Genomic DNA, 21,795 nt, shown 5'->3' on the forward strand with positions numbered 1-21,795 from the left:
ATATATATATATATAATTATTATTATAGTTATAATATTTATTATAATAATAATAATTATTATTATAGTTATAATTATTATTAATATTATATTATTATTATTATTATTATTAACTACATTATTATAGTTAACTAAAACTAAAATTAAACCATAAAAACATTTGTGCTTTAAATAAAATACACTTTAACTGAGACAAAAACATAAAAAAAACTTTACATTTCAGCTGTTATTATGGTTAACTACTTGAATGTTAACCTAATGTTACTTGAAATAAAATAAAATAAAAAAGAAATAAAACAAAACAAAACAAAAAACGTAAGACTTTTATTTCAGCTGGTTATTATAGTTAACTAAAACTCGAATTAAACCCTAAAAAACTATTAGTTGAAATGAAATAATAGTTGAAAACGTGAACTTATTTAGTTGCCAAGGAAACATTTCTCATTTTTATTTAGTTTAACTTCATGTACTCAAATAACTAAAAGTAAAAAAAGAAATAACAAAAGCTATATAGACATTAAAAAAGACAGAAAAACACTACAAAATTACTAAGACTTTAGCTAAATTTAAAATAAAAACAGAAAATATAAACAGTTAACAGTTAATTCAACATATGATTAAAAACTATAATAGTATCTACTGAAATTAAAGTGCTTCAGAAATAAACAACCTAACAAACTTTAATCTGCCTGAACTTTGACCCTTGATGTCACTCTCTGACCTTTAGTACAGAATAAACCAGACTGAGTCAGACTGAAGGTCAAAGGTCATTTTAAGATTATGAAATATAATCTGTCTGAACCGAGCTGAAGCTACAGTGTTAAATCAGCAGAATGTTCTTAAATCACAATTTTAATTTTCATCATGATTTTTAAAGCCTTGATTATACATTTAACAAGCATCAGCTCATTAAATTCACATTTCAATGTGACACATTTCAACTATTTCATAGAAATGATGGTAGTTTTGGAAGAACATCCCTCATCCCAAACACACACTGATGACGAGGGCTCAGCCAATCAGATGCCTGTATTTTGGTCAGTCACAGTCAATCTTTGTCCTTCCGAAAACGCCAACACATCATATTAATGGAGCGCAGATGCACAACAGGAACACACACGCACCCATTACACAAACACACACACACACAAACACACACTTTTCACAGAAGACGTGTGAATTCAAACACCACACTTAGTTTTAGCAGTCAGAATCTGAAAATAACCTAATCTAATATATAATCTTATATATAATCTAATAATCTAATCTTCACAGGTTTACCTCAGGCCACTTTAAACGCTAACCTTCATGTCACCTGGCAGAAACCAGGCCCTGAACAGCTTCCCCCCACCAGAGATTAAATCTCAACCAGGTGTTGTGCCAAATTTCGACACCCGCCAAATTATTACAAATTATATATTCATTATTAAATTATTATATTAAAACATACAGTGCTCTGTTGGAAGGATTGACTAGCAACCCAGCTGGATCACTATCTAACCACTCCAGTGAAAAAAAAAAATACCAAAATATATTTGAAATACATTTATTTTAGGCTTAGTATAATACAAATACATTTACATATTTATGTACTTAATATAAATACCCTGCAATTGTATACTAAATTGATATACTTAAAGTGAGCTAAATTGGAACAACGTCTAGGTTACTAATGTAACCCCCATTCCCTGAAGGAGGGAACGGAGACGTTTCGTCGGACTGACGTTATGGGGTCTCGCCTGGGAGCCCAATCACCTTCAAGTGGTACCAGAACGAGCCAATGGACATTAGACGGTGACATGGATTTTCAAACCTCTCCCATCCAAATCCCACGAAAAAAACTGGAGGAAAATCCCGTCCCAATCCCAGAATAATGATTCCCATTCCCTCCCACTTCGGGAATCTGTCAGTTAGTAAAAAATACAGTAGCCTACAGATTACAGCACACTTGAATAAAAATCCAAAATGTAGTTTATTATGTTATTTTATTGAACTGAAAGCCAGCTTAAACAATGCACACAATATTGAATTTAATGTAAATTCTCCATGCAAACACACACACACACAGGCACACACACATATTACGCCATCTTTCTCAACTTTTCTCAGACCGTTACTTTAGACCGGCCAGAAATGTCTGTGAGCACAAAGGAGGGATCATTTTCCCAAAGTAGTCATTGCAGCATGGCTTTCATGTCTGACTCCGTTTTGATTATGATTTTCACGGCTACATAGTGCATGGGATGAGGAAGCCTTCTTCTTCACTTCTTTCTTCAACCAATATTATTGGTGGTTGGCATTGGCATACCAATTGGTGCATTACCGCCACCAACTGTTACAGGTGAAGCACGTCATTCACTTAACCAGCCACACCAAAGCCAACAGGAGAGCATAATGAGGCAGGGCAACTAGAATTGAGTTATATTTGTGTTTACAAATATAAACGGTATATTTGTGTTTATACTGGGTGAATATTCGATTTTGATTGGCTGCAGGGTGTCCATTAAAAAACCATCAGGCGTAACCAGGGAAACCAAGTTATTGTTTGTAAAAACTTTAGATTTCGATTGTAAAACTAATTAAAATATAAACTAATGTTTTAAAAATGTGTTATTTGGCAAGTGACCATGGTATAAGCGGGGTAATGCCCTTCGAGGTGTCCATTGTCAGGTATTAATGGACTTCATTTTAGTTGGTCATTAATACCTGACAATGGACACCTCGTCGGGCATTAACCCTTACATAAAGTTGGGTATCATAGTGTTATTACGATTCCTGCCCACTCCCGCTGATATTTTTTCCCGTCCAGTCCCAATCGTGGTTAATGGTGATTTTGTTTCCCATCCCGTGGAATTCACAAAAAAATGTCAGCCTCTAATGGACACTGGCCAGTGAGATTTGCATGCCGAGTTCCACCTATCTGGACATACAGGGATAAATAGGACCAGCACACTCCCTTTATTCATGTTTTGCTGAGGATCCGAGACAGGATCCCGGTCATTCAGAAGTGGTTCAGGGCTGTGGCTGGGGGGACATAACGTGTCCGTTCCCTCCTTCAGGGAATGGGGGTTACGTCAGTAACCTAGACGTCCCCATTAAGTCAGTCATGTTCGACGCAGTCTCGCGTAGACTGACAGCAAAAGGTCTGGACTCTATAGCAGCTTTTCTTGGTAAAGGATCGCCCAAGAGGACGTCTGACTGACATGTAACGCAACCAATCACATTCCACGTCATGTTTAGGGGCGTGACAAAAAAATGTCGATGTCCCTACAATAACAGACCGGCGTGCATCTAAAAAAATATTCATTCAAGAATGTTGTGCAAGTTTACTGCAACAATGGAGCCGCAAACTTCACATACTTGTGAAAATCCAGCGCTTAGTTGATCCTGGTAAGCGCTCATTGACACATGTAAACATGATGGTGTTCTTGGTTCTCTTCTTACACGAGGGGTTTTGGCGTCACGGCATTTGTTTCCAGGAGGACCGATAAAGAACGTGACACACACATCTCCCGAACATCCTGTAGAGTTCAACCTATCAGATCGTAACTTTGAAACTTCTGAAGTGTTTCCAGAAAAGTGTGCCATATGCATCAGACGTTCAGCCAACGGTCCGTGGGCGTGACGTCTGATGCTGAGACTACGTTTGACATTACATCAGACTGACGTCATGGAGTCCCTATGGAAAGCGCCATTGCCAATGAACTGTGTTACAAGTGTTGTAGACGCAGACGTAAGCTGCCGCGTGCCCTTTTGGCAAACTGCTCTCACAATGTCGTAACATATCCAGTGCCCCATGCAAGCCCGAGGGGTAGCCTCCATACTCAGCGGGATGGAAGGGACAGGGTTTACTCTGGGGACGGTCGGAGCTGCTGTTCCTACCCCAGGGAAGAGTGCTTCAAAACTCAATTCCCGTTTTTCAGCCATGACCAAAATGGCCCAATCCCAAAGGAGAGGAACGCTACGGAAACCACACCCTGCCCGAAGGGAGGTAACGTGTGGAAGTACACATATGGATGGACCCATGGGGCAGTGCTACATAAGAAAGGTCTCTGTGGTAGATCCTACCTAGCAAAGGGAGTAGCTGCTACGGTGCAGAGACAGGGCAGAGCAGAACCGCCCAGGGAAAGACATGGGTTTACCAAGGGGGAATCACATCATATGGCCATCTAGTCCAGTATAGGGGAAGACCGGCTGGGCATGCACACGAGTGCTGGGCCTGGCATCAGATGTCTTCACCACGTCTGCCTATCGAAGTACGCTGGAGGAACTCGATTTAAGGTTTGCTGAGTGGGGAACTCACTTGAAGAGCAAGTAAGCGCTTGTATTCCCCTGTTAGAGGGGAATGCCGTCATATGTCAAGTCAAGTCAAGTCATCTTCATTTATATAGCGCTTTTAACAATGTAGATTGTTTCAAAGCAGCTTTACAGAGATAAACGTATAATTTAAGGTAACAGAGATTGTTTTGGCTTTATAGCGGTTCTTTAATAAAGTTATTTTCCAGCTAAAGTTAGTTTTGATTGATTCGCTTCCGTCGCAACGATCATTTGTTATTAAATTAGGGGCCGCCAAGACGACACCATTCTCTCTACACAGACTTTAAACGCGAACCTGTGAGAAACGCCGATGGCGTTCACATGCGCATTAAGAATTGGTTCTATAGTTATGTGCGTTTGAATATATGTGCGCAGGTTTGGAATTCCCTACAGACCAAGCCTAAACAAAGTACTGGTCTTTCCTTATAAATTTTGATACAGAATTGTATTTTGTCACTTCGGGGTAGGTACGCGAAATGAATTTTCCCGACAGCGCTTTATCTGGAGTGGTAAAGGGATCCTCCATAGGGAGAGACTAGTTGGCACTTCAGCACTGCGTTGTCATCGGGTCCAGGCGAAGGTCCTTCGTCAGATCTGGATACGGCCTGGATCCGGCAGGCTGCGTGAAAACCTCTGGATAAACAAAGACACTAAAATTAGCGTAGATGCCATTCTTCTTATGATGTAATGAGTACATCAGGATTTATGGGAAGTGTTCCCGGTTCCAGCTGACCTAATCTATGCATCCTAACATTGGATTATAGAAGTCTATAATGTATTATGTGTATGCTAGGTCAAAGAGATGTTTTTTTAATCTAGCTTTGAACTGACAGAGTGTGTCTGCTTCCCGGACAATGGTAGGAAGACTGTTCCAAAGTTTTGGTGCTAAATAGGAGAAGGATCTACCGCCAGCAGTCGATTTTGATATTCTAGGTAAAATCAACTGGCCGGAATTTTGAGATTACAATAGACGTGAAGGACTATAATGCGTTAAGAGCTCGCTCAAGTACTGCGGAGCTAAACCATTTAGTGCTTTGTAAGAAATCAGCAATATTTTAAAATTTATGCGATGTTTAATTAATATATATATATGTGAGACGCAGAGCTTGTTTGTACCCAATACATGGGAGGAGCCTGGCTCCACTCTCGCGAATGTGTTAGGTGTGGCTCAGCCTCTGCCAGAGAGGCACCATTCGCCAATGCCCAGGAGGCGGCAACACCCCGAATGGAGTGAGCTCTCACCCCAAGGGGGCATGGCTCACCTTGGGACTGTGCTATAATACTAGTTTTCATGGTATATGGCTGTATTTTTTTTTTTCAAGCATGACTGGGTGTTAACCACATTTTCTACTGATTAACAGAGGAAATACTGCAGTAGATTGCCCTATTTTATTGTTATGAGTGAATATTGTAGAAAAATCACACACTACTAGGTTTGCAAGGCCCCACAAAATTATGCTGTTAAATAGGTGCCAGCAGGAGGCGCTTTAGGAGCTGCAGAAACAGCGGTTTCCCCGTGAATGTCACAAATAGCATCAGTTCTGGGAACCAGGTCCGGGTGAGCCAGTATGGCACAACTAACAAGACCTGCTCCTCGTCTTCCCTGACCTTGCACAGGGTCTGTGGAAGAAGGCTCACTGGGGGAAACAGATATTTGCGGAGGCCCCGGGGCCAGCTGTGTCCCAGTGCATCCATGCCAAGGGTCCCCTTGGTCAGGGAATAGAACAAATGACAGACCCCTGGGAGGCAAACAGGTCTACCTGAGCCTCCCCGAACTCTTTCCAGATCAGCTGAACTGCCTGGGGATGAAGTCTCCATTCTCCCAAGACATGAGCTGTCGTGAGAGCGCGCCGGCCGCATGATTGAGCTTGCCTGGAATATAAGAGTAGATGGCGAGTGAGTTGTGACATCCGACAGGAGCGTAGACCACCTTGACGGTTGATGTACGCTACGGTCTATGTGTTGTTTGTCCGGACCAGTACGTGCTTGCCGTGCAGCAACGGTCAGAACTGGCGGAAGGCAAGGAGTACAACTCGAGGCAATTGATATTCCACTGCAGTCGAGGTCCTGTCCAGGAGCCTGAGACAGCATGCCCGTTGCAAACGGCACCCCAGCTGGTGGTAGAGGTATCTGTTATGACAACAACATGCCTGGACACTTGTACTAGAGGCACTCCGGACCATAGAAAAGCAGGGTCCGACCACAGGCTGAATGTTTGACAACAGATTGGTGTGATGGCCACACGGAGCGTGTCATGGGACCATGCCCATCTCTGGATATATGCCCAGCATATTGGATATATGGATAAGAGTGAATGTATATTTCAAAATTAAAATGTTATTTGTAAATAATTTAATTTATTACTTTATAACAACAATAGACCTCCAGAGTCTTGTCCCTTCATGGCTGCCGCCACCGTTCCAGAGCCCTCTGCCAAGATGGCCACCGCCACACCAGAGCTCTCGTCAGATGGCCGCCGTCGCGCCTGAGCCTTCGTCCAAGATGGCCTCCGCCGCGCCTGAATATGCCCTTACTGTCGGCTCTGCACGGGTCTCCCGAGCTTCCGTCTCCGCCCTGGGTTCCTGAAGGGCCGTCTCCACCCTGGGTTCCTGTATCACCCTGGAGGCATCCCATCCTGCCCATCCTCCCACCCTCCCACCCTCCCACCCCTGTGTATAAATTACGGCGCGAGGTCGTGCCTTCCGGGAGGGGTGAGTAATGTTACATGTCTGTTTGTTTTTGTACTGTTGGTTTTTGTACTCCTCTGTGTTCATTGTGTTCAGTTTCCAGCCACTCCTCCTTCATTAGTTCATTTGGTTCAGCTGTGTTGTTTTAGTCAGTTCTCAGTTCTCTCCCTGTTTGTTACTATGGTTACTGTCATTGAGTTCATTTGTCCCAGCTGTGTCTCGTTTCCCTCATCTGCTCTGTGTATTTAAGCCCTGTGTTTCAGTCAGTCCTTTGTCTTGCATACATTTAAGTTATTGGTGATGTGTGGTGTTTCTCCTCGTGGATTCTCCTGTTTGTTCTAATAAAAGTCTCCTGAAGTTATCGCCATCGTTGTGCACTTTACTACTACCACCTTTCCATAACAGTTACAGGCTTGATCAATTTTACCATTATTAAAAATACATAGCCTACTGAATAACTGTAATACAATATTTTTATCATGTAATACTCTTGTTTGTTCAGATAAAGTTCACAGTTTTAATGTTTATGTTTCCTTTAATTAATTTTCAAGATCTGAAGTAGATTAGCCTAACCATTGTTGCTTTTAGTATATGGCTGTAAAGGTGAGGCAAAATAATATTCAAACTCACATTAAAGGACAAGTTCGGTATTTTACACTTAAAGCCCTGTTTACAGATCGTTTCTGATGAAATAGAACGGTTAAGATTAAAATTTGGACTCATGCTGCTGTCCCGAGAATTTTAGGTTTCTTTCGCTTTCCCCAAAACCTCTAGAATGGGTGTATAGTTGCACGGGAACAGTCCTTCCTAAAACGCATTAAACTTTCGTTTACAAAGACGTGAAACTCACCGAGTGGTCAGGGGTGTTTACTGATATGCTCACACAAAAATCGCTGCAAAAGATGCTTTCCAACAGGTTTTATCGTAGTTTTTGTCCAACTCCATTTGCTTGTATTTTATGTGCTGTGAGGTACGGTATTACTCCGCCGCCACCAACTGGGCTGGAGTGTCTCTTATTCAAGCTCTCAACGGAAGAATCTACGGGTGTGAGACGTTTGGAAAAATAGGTCCACAGTTTTACAACGAATGGTAAAACACCTGTTGGAAAGCATCTTTTGCAGTGTAAAATACCGAACTTGTCCTTTAAACACTTGTATCATTAATTAAAGCTGCAGTCCGTAGCTTTTTTGGGTTAAAAATTATCCAAAATAATCTTTTGAGCAAGTAACGCGAAAACTTCGGAGAAAAAAAGAGACAGCAACCAGCCCATGCGAAAACAAGGATAAATATCGAGAGGGCATTAAAGCCCATGTTGCAGGTTAACCACCACTGTCGATTAATGGGTACATAAATCACTCAAGATATGTATATCATTTTTAAAATGTCCCAAAAATGGTCTTAAAGACCAGTTTTTTACGTTTTTGGTATTAACGTTTTTTTTTTACGCAATTCGGTGATGACGTCACGTTGGGGAGAAGTGGAGGAAAGGTAGCCTCAGCCTAGTATTATGGTGCGTTCAAGCCATCTCGTATAGATCATATTTACGAGTTGAACGCAATTGAACGCCACCACAATGTCGTAAATACTTAATAATTAAATGCATGGTCCGAGGAGAATGAGTGGAGAGTTGGTGAAGTGTCCTGGACTGGTGAGTTGCTATCATTTAGCAACGCAGCAATGAGCACTGGAGCTAGTCTACGAGCAGCAGTGCACAATAACGACACATTTTTTTATTTTATTTTTTTACTGTCATTGAATAGCACAGAGTGAAAAATCAACGTTTTCTTTATATCTAGTGGCAGTGATCATGACGTTAGTTCAGATGAGGACCGGTAACCTTTGTCATAGTGTCGTAGTACTGGTAAACTTTGTCTTTGTCATCTAGAAATAGAAGGCATCATGCTAGCTATATGGTGTTTCTAAGCGTTTATCTCTTCCTCTGGTGAAAATGTTGTTGCAAACGTAGCCGCCACGTGTCTGTCGCTGTGTTTGGCAGGTGCTTGTGTGGGCGCCGGCGGTGCCGTCCCATGGAAACTGCGTTGGAAAGCTTGTGCTGTAGGGAAGTGAGTACGTTTTGGTCGCTGGTCGAGCTCACTCCGCGACCAGATGTGACGTGCCTCACTCAGCATCCAGAGTTTTTACACCCAGCACAAACAGTAGTTCACCATTGTCAATCTACCTATATATTTCTATATATTTATCTGTCTAGCTGCTAGCTATCTATGCTAACGTTATGCTATCTGGCTGTCTGCCTATCTCTCTATACTAGCCTATCTATCTATCTATCTATCTATCTATCTGTCTGTCTATCTGTCTGTCTGTCTATCTATATCTATGTATTTATCTATAATCTGCGTTAAAGTTATCTGAATACTCTCTGCTACTCGCCTCTCTAGTCACTCTCAATGCGGGCCGCGGGCTTTGGTAAATTCTCTCCCCAACGTGACGTAATGGCATTGTGGGGGAAAGGAGAATCGTTGCGAACCGCTGTAAGATACTACATACTTTTTCGTATTATATTCCGCTTTGTGATACCCAACAACATAAAATACAATGGATAACAGTTTAAATGTTTATTACCAACAAGTAAATTGCACAAATTCGATGAAAAAAAAAACCCTGCAACACGGCCTTTAAATGTAGTCACGCAATGGCTGATGTTGTTAACATTAACAATTTGAGAACAAAGTATAATTTGCACAGTTTGACGTGATATGATAAGCGATCGTTAGATTTAATCAGCGCGATTTACTGCAATGCTTTTTTCCCCTTAGTTGGTCAGAACAAAAGTGGATGTTTACTTGTTCAGACGACATTTTCCGGTGAAAATTCTTATGTTGGTCATACTTCCAAAAAGTAGAATCTGTGATTGCGAATGACAGTATCCACACCACCAGGACGGTGATTGACAGCCGCACATTCTCCTCAAAACATTGGATTCATCCACGCTGTGCCATGCCGAGGCACAACGCACGTAAAGTTGATAATTCCGCGAATAACTGCAATTGCAGATTTCGAACAGAGATGGCGACAAAGAGGAAAAACTGCGGACTGCAGCTTTAAAGGAACACTTCGACTTTTTGGGTAGATAAGTTAGATAAGTCCATCAAACCTTTTTCATCTCCGTGCGTGCTGTAAGTCTGTTTGACGCACCCACCGCTAGCCTAGCTTAGCACAAAGACTGGATGTAAATGGCTACAGCTAACATACTAATCCCAATAAGTGACAAAATAACGCCAACATTTTCCTATTTACGTGTGATTTGTATAGTCACAGTGTGTACAAATAACAAGGTCATATGAGACACAGCCATTTTTTAAACGTTTAAATACTGGGAACTATTTTCTCAGAAGGCGAAGCACTGCTACTTGGGCGGAGTGATTAGCCCAGCACCCGAGAAGCGCCGTGGTGAGGAGCAGAGAGTTCGCTCAGAGTTGGAGTAATATAGTCAGCAATTACTAGATAGTAATTGCAAAGTTTACAATCATGGGTGTTCGCTGTATTGTAAAGACCCAGCAAACATTTGGACGTTTAATGACCGTTGAAAAGACACATCTTGACAAAGGTTCTAAAAAGGTCCAAAATTGGTCCAGTCAGACCTGAACGTCAATAAAACGTTTTAATCACGTGTACATCAAAAACAATAACACATTATTTGTGGACATAAGCAAAAAAGAAGCATGTTCTGATTAAGCACAACATTTTATTGATCTTGAACAGCCAAAATTTCTCTTTATTTTTTTCAATGTTTAACATTTCGTGAGCTTAGAATTATAAGGTTCTATCTCCACTTTTGGTCGAAATTGAGTTTTTGACAATCTGATCCATTAGGTGTTTATTAATGCCTGTGTGGTGTTATTTTTGTAAAAAAAAAAATATTTTGTTAGTAGTTATTAATAAAATAAAAGGTTCCATCTCACAAAACATAAACCGAGTTAAAAAACTTTGATGCTCAATAAACTACAATAAACGGAGATAGAACCTTATAATTCTAAGCTCTCGATTTGTTAACCAAACTAAAATACCAATAGCAAAATACTGAATTATTATATATAATTATAGACCAAGAAAACTCTCTCCGACCCTCCCGGTTTTCGAGATATCCACACAAAACCGCTTCTCCCCTCTTCGCGAAACAGAACGCGATGCTGTGATCATCGGCGATTCCATCGTTCGACACGTACACGCTACGTTAAATAAAAGTAAGGTGCATAGTCACTGCTTTCCTGGTGCTCGTGTCTCTGAAATCGCCGCTCGCGTTCCCGAGATTCTGAACGAGCGCGTCGGAACTGTTGTCCTGCACGCAGGGGTGAACGACATCACGCTGCGCCAGACGGAAGTTCTGAAAAAAGACTTCAGGAATCTGATCGATACGGTACGCAGCACATCGCCTGATATAACGATCATTGTGTCAGGACCGCTTCCCACGTACCGACTAGGTCATGAAAAGTTTAGTAGATTATTCGCGCTAAATGAATGGTTAATGTCATGGTGCACTGAGCAGAAACTGCTCTTTGTAAATAATTGGAATCTGTTTTGGGAGCGTCCTAGGCTTTACCGTGCTGATGGCTTACACCCAAGCAGATTCGGATCGGATCTGTCTTTTGTAATTGTGATTTGTTTTGCACCTCTCGGCCACCGTACAAAACATTTTAACTTTCAAATAGACATGGGTCGTTTTAGCCTAAACCTTTTTAAACATGTCATCAATAAAATCCTCACTCCTCAAAATTATCACTTCTGAAAAACTGGACCAACTTGATAATATAATTGGAATGCCTCCATAGACTGGTGTGTGTGTGTGTGTGTGTGTGTGTGTGAGAGAGAGAGAGAGAGAGAGAGAGAAGAGAGAAGACAGTTTAAAAGAGACAGGCGTCTATTGGGGACTCGGCTATTATTTGAAGTTTTATGGTACATCCGATAAGGTGCTTAGCATTCGTTCAAAACTTACCTTTCTTTGTGCAACTTCAGGCAACTTCAAATTGCAACTCGTTTTTTGTCGACTACCTCGTAATTTTTTATAGCCAAACGAAACTACCTTTGGTATCATTTTGCCAACTGGCGCGTTGTTGCTTGTTGCGCTTCATTGGTTGTCTTGCAATGTGCCTGCTTACGCCGTTTCACACATACTCCGTGTGCAGTGCGTATGCGGTGCAAGACCAGCACGCGCAATAGTGCTTTCACATATGCTGCGTTTGCAGTGCGTGATCCGCGGCTGTACCACAAATACATACTCACTATTTGTATTTCAAATCCAGAAGTTATTAGCAACTTTTATTTAAAAAAAGTTTTTTTGTCAGCATTGCGATTCTCTTTGTACACACGTATACACTCTTTAATATAGGCTACCCAGCCAACACACCCATGTGGGGCCCAAACGGGCTGCAAATGGGCTGATATCCGGGGCCCACCTGGGCTACCCAACTGGGAACCCAGCTAATTTTGGCCGCGGTTTCCGTGGTGGCCCAACATGTGTTAGCCCAGATAGGTTGATGATGGGCTCTTGATGGGCTCCATATCGGGCCCATATGGGTAACCTAGGTAGCACCCATTTAGGGCCTACAGGAGTCTGCACACATGGGTTGATGATGGGCTCTTGATGGGCTCCATATCGGGCCCATATGGGTAACCTAGGTAGCACCCATTTAGGGCCTACAGGAGTCTGCACACATGGGTTGATGATGGGCTCTTGATGGGCTCCATATCGGGCCCATGTGGGTAACCTAGGTAGCACCCATTTAGGGCATACAGGAGTCTGCCCAGATGGGTTGATGATGGGCTCCATATCTGGCCCATATGGGTAACCTAGGTAGCACCCATTTAGGGCCTACAGGAGTCTGCACACATGGGTTGATGATGGGCTCTTGATGGGCTCCATATCGGGCCCATGTGGGTAACCTAGGTAGCACCCATTTAGGGCATACAGGAGTCTGCCCAGATGGGTTGATGATGGGCTCTTGATGGGCTCCATATATGGCCCATATGGGTAACCTAGGTAGCACCCATTTAGGGCCTACAGGAGTCTGCACACATGGGTTGATGATGGGCTCTTGATGGGCTCCATATCGGGCCCATGTGGGTAACCTAGGTAGCACCCATTTAGGGCATACAGGAGTCTGCCCAGATGGGTTGATGATGGGCTCCATATCTGGCCCATATGGGTAACCTAGGTAGCACCCATTTAGGGCCTACAGGAGTCTGCACACATGGGTTGATGATGGGCTCTTGATGGGCTCCATATCGGGCCCATGTGGGTAACCTAGGTAGCACCCATTTAGGGCATACAGGAGTCTGCCCAGATGGGTTGATGATGGGCTCTTGATGGGCTCCATATATGGCCCATATGGGTAACCTAGGTAGCACCCATTTAGGGCCTACAGGAATCTGCCCAGATGGGTTGATGATGGGACCCAGATAGGTCTTATCTAGGGCTCTTATGGGCCACAACGGGTATATATATGGGCTACCATATTTGTCTGTTTGGGTTACCTTATTTTACAGTAAACCCCTAAATACAATCATTACATGTAATCCACTAAACTATACTAAAATGTTAAAGGTATTCAATGAACAGAAACCAGTAGTTCACTTTTAAAGTTACTTTATTAAGCAAGTACAAGTATCACAAAACAAGAAAAGAAAAAAGTAATATATATATATATATATATATATATGCACACGTTATATATGCATATCTGAAAAATTAACCATTTCACAAACAAAACAATAACCGTGCAGCTTCTCACTCCTCTGTTGTCGCTCTCCCAACGGCCCTTTGAAAAGAGAAAATAAATCAGTCAACCATTATGCCACTTTTTTAATTCCTTTTCACAGTTCAATCAGATGTGTCAGGTTAGCCTTTTGGTGCCCCACATCAAGTGTATCTAGATAAGGGGTTTGCAAACCTGTCCTGGAACACCCCCTGCACTGCACATATTGGAAGCACAAAATGTACATTTTGACCAACTTTTACCACTTTGAAGTAATTTCTAAAAAATAATTAGTGTTGAAGATCATTAAACCGTTATGCTGCCTCATAAGTCTGTCTGAAATCAGAATGGTTACTGCTCAAATAAATAAAAACTAAACTAAATCGGTTTTGTGAGGCACCTTAGTGTGTAAACGCTGCCTGCTAAGTCGTTGCCTGATAGGGCAGCGAGGCAATGAGTCAGCTGCCTAAGTTTTCAGATGCAGACTTTGTACGTTTCCCTCATCTAATATACCGGATTCATCACATTAGCTCATTTATAGAAACTGCAAGATCTGAAGTGGGTGTGCAGTACTGAGGGTTCCCAGGACAAGTTAGAAAACCAAATATTTGCCCATCATTCATCCAACTCAAATATTGCTTATCACTTGACATGTAAGTAGTAGCAACTTTACAAAGTCTACTCGCTCTAATGTTATGTTACAGAACATATTTCTCCTGTTTTACAACATTTGCACTGGCTCTTAGTTCAATTTTAAAAACTAAACAAGTTGGCTCCTTTATATCTTCTTCATATACACTTCCTCCACTACATCCTATCGGCTTCTGCACTTACACTTGTTCTTCCACGCACTCGGACAACTTCCATGGGGTCACAAGCTTTTGGTTGTGCTGCTCCTGATGCCATCACTTCCTCTTCACTTCTTGCCTGCTGTCTGTACTATCCTGTATAAATAAAAGCAAGAAAAACTCAATACAAAATAAGTCATGTACAAGATTTTCACTTTACAGTTCAATTAGTCGGGTAGAAAACAAAGTATACAACACTATCCATTCTAAAACACATTTTATGTATTCACACAAGCAATTCTTCAGAGCCCCAACATGGAATTGTAAAAAAATTAATATTACATGTGTCAGTTACGATTACTATAATGATAAGGTCATGATTTCATCTTTAAAACAGATGAAGAAATCAACAAATTGTGGTGTTGAGCTGAGAGGGTTGTGGTCTGTTGCTCTTTGAATTATATCTTTCAATGCAGGTTTATATTGTTTCAACAATTTGCCTGACCCCTGGGGGCTCCGTATATTTCTGATAATATTTGTGGAGAAACATTACACTGTTTTAATTCAGAATCCTAACCATACATTGTAGGCTACTAATTAAAAGTAATTTATTAAATCAAGTAAAATAAAAAATAACACAAAAGGCCAATGAATCTGTACCAGAAGTGATAGTGCAATGTAGCAGCTAAAGAATAATCCTCCACCAAATTGCCAGTAATCAGCTGGTCCTTGGCGAATCTGAAGAGGGGGAAAGAAGAAATGATTCAATGAAAAGTCCTTAAAAAGCAGTATTTTCTTATATCATTCCTTCAAACAATCTTAAATTAAAAAAAAAAAAAACGTTTGCCATTATAACATTCACACTACATGAACTGAGTAATGTCAAGGGCTGGGTAAAAAATATTGATTTCTCGATTTTATTTGATTCTCATTTTTACGAAACAATATCAATTCTTAAATCCCAAGAATCGATTAGTCAACCTGTTTTCAGTTGATGAATGAATGGAACATTGTAGCGTGCATCCCATCCAATAAATCCAGCCCTAGTAATGTCATCTTTGAGACTGTTAGTTGTTACATGATGATTAAAAATGTAAACATAAACTTTAAGCATGGCAATCCCATCAGAAATGTGTATCATTGCAAGGGAAGCACACACAAAAAAAAAAAAAAAAAAAAAAAAAAAAAAATTAAACAAATATATTTCCAATACTGTTATCAGTGTTTGAAGAGGTTATGTAAACATACTTCTAACGAATAAATGACTGTTTTATCACTTTACTCATTCCAACGCTTTTTTACCTCTCATGCGTTTTTAAACTAACGTTAGCTGACATTAAACACACAACGTTACCAACAACAAAACACAGCAATGTCAGATGGTACTAAATTACATTGAAATACGTGCTTATATTGCTACAGCAGTACAAAAACACACACAGAGATAACTTATTGAACGTATAAGGTTGCATTAAGCCTATGACTGTTAACGTTTCTCATGTCCATAAACGTTAACGTTAATTTAACTGACTGCTATAAGGACTGAAAAATGTTTTCTTACCTGATATCGCCAGTATTTTTACAGACCACGTACGAACCCTTCCTCTGTTCACATTCCAGCTTTTGTTCTTCATTGATATCAACTTAAATTCGCTCAAAATTTAAGAATTCAACAGGCAGATATAAAATAATCCAGGCCTGACCGAGTAGGCTAATCAATGCAAGCAGCAGCTCAGCTGCTGCTCAGTGCGCGCCTATTTTAAATTTGAAAATACGTCCGTTACTCTCGGTCGGTGACTGAGCCGCGCAGAGCCGCGCACATTCTCATTGGACAGTTTCCTGGAAGACAGACAGATTAACCAATCATGCTCAAAGTAAAACGGCGAAACAACCAATAACAATAGTTTGATAACAGTTAACATAGCGGTGTATTGAGTTTTATTTGCAGTCTGTATTATTATTTAATTAATTAGTCAAATGACATGACAGTGTATGAATACAAATGTAATAATGCAATGTAAACGGTTAGGCAAGCAGACAAAATTGTAAATTCAAACAAAATCACATAAGGCAAAAGGTTTGAAACTATTATTGTTAATAATGATAATTATATTTTAACATATACTGAAGAGCTGTTATATCAAAAAAATTATGAAATGCTAATTAATTGTCACAATAATGTTGAAAGGCAGATATTTCTGCTGTATGTTGTTTCAACGTACAGATCTTGTAAAAATGTCAACGCTGATTTAGAAGTGTTTTAAATCTTTTACTTTTTTCTTTTCTTGTTTTGTGATACTTGTACTTGCTTAATAAAGTAACTTTAAAAGTGAACTACTGGTTTCTGTTCATTGAATACCTTTAACATTTTAGTATAGTTTAGTGGATTACATGTAATGATTGTATTTAGGGGTTTACTGTAAAATAAGGTAACCCAAACAGACAAATATGGTAGCCCATATATATACCCGTTGTGGCCCATAAGAGCCCTAGATAAGACCTATATGGGTCCCATCATCAACCCATGTGGGCAGATTCCTGTAGGCCCTAAATGGGTGCTACCTAGGTTACCCACATGGGCCCGATATGGAGCCCATCAAGAGCCCATCATCAACCCATCTGGGCAGACTCCTGTAGGCCCTAAATGGGTGCTACCTAGGTTACCCACATGGTCCCGATATGGAGCCCATCAAGAGCCCATCATCAACCCATCTGGGCTAACACATGTGGGGCCACCACGGAAACCGCGGCCAAAATTAGCTGGGTTCCCAGTTGGGTAGCCCATGTGGGCCCCGGATATCAGCCCATTTGCAGCCCGTTTGGGCCCCACATGGGTGTGTTAGCTGGGGCAAGCTCTGTCCAGATTGTCCTCTGGTGTCTGCGGATGAATCCACGTTGAGCTGGGAAACGTGATGTAAATGTTTGCGCGTGAATCCGTGGCCAACAAAACCAAAATTAGCTGGGTTCCCAGTTGGGTAGCCCAGGTAAGCCCCGGATATCAGCCCATTTGCAGCCCGTTTGGGCCCCACATGTGTTGGCTGGGGATCTTGTAAAAATGTCAACGTTGATTTAGAATGGTTTTTGTTAATCTTTTTCAACAACAAACTGACATTATTTCAACCATATTTCAACGTTGAAGGTCGGTCATGTGCTGGCTGGGTATGTAGCCTACTCATTTCCCATTAGTGAACTGACTAGGTCTCACAAAGGGAGCCCATCTGGGTTTGCCCATGTTGGACCTACTTAGTTGACCCAAGTGGGCCCCAGATAAGAAGCCCCTTTTGAGCCCATGTCCATCTGTACCCCTGTAGCCCATTTGTAACCCATATGGGCCCCAGATAAGAAGCCCCTTTTGAGCCCATGTCCATCTGTACCCCTGTAGCCCATTTGTAACCCATATGGGCCCCAGATAAGAAGCCCCTTTTGAGCCCATGTCCATCTGTACCCCTGTAGCCCATTTGTAACCCATATGGGCCCCAGATAAGAAGCCCCTTTTGAGCCCATGTCCATCTGTACCCCTGTAGCCCATTTGTAACCCATATGGGCCCCAGATAAGAAGCCCCTTTTGATCCCATGTCCATCTGTACCCCTGTAGCCCATTTGTAACCCATATGGGCCCCAGATAAGAAGCCCATTTTGAGCCCATGTCCACTCTGTACCCCTGTAGCCCATTTGTAACCCATATGGGCCCCAGATAAGAAGCCCCTTTTGAGCCCATGTCCATCTGTACCCCTGTAGCCCATTTGTAACCCATATGGGCCCCAGATAAGAAGCCCCTTTTGAGCCCATGTCCATCTGTACCCCTGTAGCCCATTTGTAACCCATATGGGCCCCAGACAAGAAGCCCCTTTTGATCCGATGTCCATCTGTACCCCTGTAGCCCATTTGTAACCCATATGGGCCCCAGATAAGAAGCCCCTTTTGAGCCCATGTCCATCTGTACCCCTGTAGCCCATTTGTAACCCATATGGGCCCCAGATAAGAAGCCCCTTTTGAGCCCATGTCCATCTGTACCCCTGTAGCCCATTTGTAACCCATATGGGCCCCAGACAAGAAGCCCCTTTTGAGCCCATGTCCATCTGTACCCCTGTAGCCCATTTGTAACCCATATGGGCCCCAGACAAGAAGCCCCTTTTGAGCCCATGTCCATCTGTACCCCTGTAGCCCATTTGTAACCCATATGGGCCCCAGATAAGAAGCCCCTTTTGAGCCCATGTCCATCTGTACCCCTGTAGCCCATTTGTAACCCATATGGGCCCCAGATAAGAAGCCCCTTTTGATCCCATGTCCATCTGTACCCCTGTAGCCCATTTGTAACCCATATGGGCCCCAGATAAGAAGCCCCTTTTGAGCCCATGTCCATCTGTACCCCTGTAGCCCATTTGTAACCCATATGGGCCCCAGATAAGAAGCCCCTTTTGAGCCCATGTCCACTCTGTACCCCTGTAGCCCATTTGTAACCCATATGGGCCCCAGATAAGAAGCCCATTTTGAGCCCATGCCCACTCTGTACCCCTGTCGCCCATTTGTAACCCATATGGGCCCCACATAAACGTGTTGGCTGGGTACGCATTCACGTTTAAATACAATTTAAACAACGTATTATTTAATGCATTACTCTTAGAATTATATATTAAGTTGCTCAAGCAAGTGGTAAAATATTTAACCATGTAGGCTACTTATATTAAAATCGCATAGCCTACATTTTAATTTAAAACTTAAAATTGACAAAAACAGCAGACTCATACTCTTTCTTTTGCATAATTTAAATCTTTATACAATAAATCTCGCATGTCACAAAGAACTTGTTTTTCCACCTCCACGAATGAGACAAGTGTTCATTATGTTGCCTTGTTGAAATATGTATTTTCCCTTGATTTACCCCGGTCTTAACGTCTCAGCATTGCGATTCTCTTTGTACACATATACACTCTTTAATAGACGTATGCACGTTTAAACACAATTTAAACAACGTAGGCCTATTATTCAATGCATTACTTCTACTTATATTAAGTTCCTAAAGCAAGTGGTCAAATATTTAACCATGTAGGCTACTTATATAAAAAACAGCCGACTCTCATGCCTTTTCTTTTATATTTAAATTAATACAATAAATGTATTATTTATGTCTATTACGTTATACTATTATGCATGTCACAAGGAACATGTTTTTCCACCTCCACGAATGAGACGAGTGTCGTTCATTATGTCGCCTTGTTGAGGTAAATTGTAGTTTTCCTTGCTTTACCCTGGTCTTAAAGTGAAAATAGTATACATTTCCCAGCCAGCAATGACACGTGGGGCCCAGATGGGTTAACTACGGGTTCCATGGGTACTGTGTGGGCATGGGCTTTGGCTGGGTGAAATCAGCGGGTCCCATGTAGGTTTTGTAGTATGATTCCCACATAGGAAGCCCATATGAGCTGATTACATGGGCCCCATAAGGGACAGGCATGGGCCGAGTGGGCATGGGTTTGAACTGAGAACACATATATGGGTCCTGCATGGTTTATTTATGGGCCGAGTGGGCATGGGTTTGATCTTGGAACACATATATGGGTCCTGCATAGAATTTTTATGGGCCAAGTGGCAATGGGTTTGAACTGGGAACACATATATGGGTCCTGCATGGTTTATTTATGGGCCAAGTGGGCATGGGTTTGATCTGGGAACACATATATGGGTCTTGCATGACATATTTATGGGCCGAGTGGGCATGGGTTTGATCTGGGAACACATATATGGGTCCTGCATGACATATTTATGGGCCGAGTGGGCATGGGTTTGAACTGGGAACACATATATGAGTCTTGCATGACATATTTATGGGCCGAGTGGGCATGGGTTTGAACTGGGAACACATATATGGGTCTTGAATGGCATATTTATGGTCCAAGTGGGCATGGGTTTGAACTGGGAACACATATATGGGTCTTGAATGGCATATTTATGGTCCAAGTGGGCATGGGTTTGAACTGGGAATGCATATATGGGTCCTGCATAGAATTTTTATGGGCCAAGTGGCCATGGGTTTGAACTGGGAACACATATATGGGTCCTGCATGGTTTATTTATGGTCCAAGTGGGCATGGGTTTGAACTGGGAACACATATATGGGTCTTGAATGGCATATTTATGGTCCAAGTGGGCATGGGTTTGAACTGGGAATGCATATATGGGTCCTGCATAGAATTTTTATGGGCCAAGTGGCCATGGGTTTGAACTGGGAACACATATATGGGTCCTGCATGGTTTATTTATGGGCCAAGTGGCCATGGGTTTGAACTGGGAACACATATATGGGTCCTGCATGGTTTATTTATGGGCCAAGTGGGCATGTGTTTGATCTGGGAACACATATATGGGTCTTGCATGACATATTTATGGGCCGAGTGGGCATGGGTTTGATCTGGGAACACATTTATGGGTCCTGCATAGAATTTTTATGGGCCAAGTGGCCATGGGTTTGAACTGGGAACACATATATGGGTCCTGCATGGTTTATTTATGGGCCAAGTGGGCATGTGTTTGATCTGGGAACACATATATGGGTCTTGCATGACATATTTATGGGCCGAGTGGGCATGGGTTTGATCTGGGAACACATATATGGGTCTTGCATGACATATTTATGGGCCGAGTGGGCATGGGTTTGATCTGGGAACAGTGGCGGCGCCAGGGGGGAGCTAGGTGGTGCTGTAGCTCCCCCTATAATAGCCATAGCACCTGCCCAGCACCCCCAAGAAATGTCTGTAATTTTTTTATATTTATATTTTAATGTCATGTTTGAATAGTCTTTTTCATGTTGTTAAAAATAGGAATTAAATAATCATTTAAAAATCGCGAGCGGACGCGCGCGGGCGGGCACGGGCGCGGTCGCCATGAGCGCTGAGCGAGCAGGAACGAGTAACGTTAGTGAGTTGTCGTCGAAAAAGATGGATAAAGCAAAAAAGCTGTCGGGGACTAAAAATAAAAAAAGAAAGAGGAAAAGGAGATGGCATGTCAATTGATGTGACAGCAGCTACTGTAAATAAGTGGATTATTTACAGCAACAGGTAGGATTTAAAGTGTGACGTCCAGGCATGTAGGCTACTTGCCATCGGTAGGCTACTACCGGGAGATTCCCGGTGGGCCGACGTGCTTTTTGGGCCGATACATCTCATACTTTTTTTTTTTGTCTTAACGGCCCATAAAACTAGTACATCGGCGGCCCATTCGTTTTGTTTTGCTTAATTGGCGGCGCATGGGTTAGTGCCGGTGTAATGCATTGGTTAAAAAAAGTCAGCGTTAGTTG

General features: G+C 42.0%; 1 protein-coding gene and 1 long non-coding RNA gene across 6 annotated transcripts in view; one reads left to right on the top strand and one right to left on the bottom strand.

The window, feature by feature from the left end:
* fam131ab (family with sequence similarity 131 member Ab) overlaps positions 1–21,795 on the top strand; it is a 335,743-nt gene that overhangs the window by 138,155 nt on the left and 175,793 nt on the right. The gene's annotated exons all lie outside the window — the stretch shown is intronic.
* LOC307167735 lies at positions 13,683–15,221 on the bottom strand. Its single transcript, XR_013822856.1, has 3 exons — positions 15,162–15,221; positions 14,548–14,657; positions 13,683–13,776 (listed from the first exon to the last, which is right to left on the bottom strand). It is a non-coding gene; the product is annotated as an uncharacterized lncRNA (long non-coding RNA).

Source organism: Squalius cephalus, assembly GCF_949319135.1.
Source record: "Squalius cephalus genome assembly, chromosome: 11".
Classification (NCBI taxonomy): Eukaryota; Metazoa; Chordata; class Actinopteri; order Cypriniformes; family Leuciscidae; genus Squalius; species Squalius cephalus.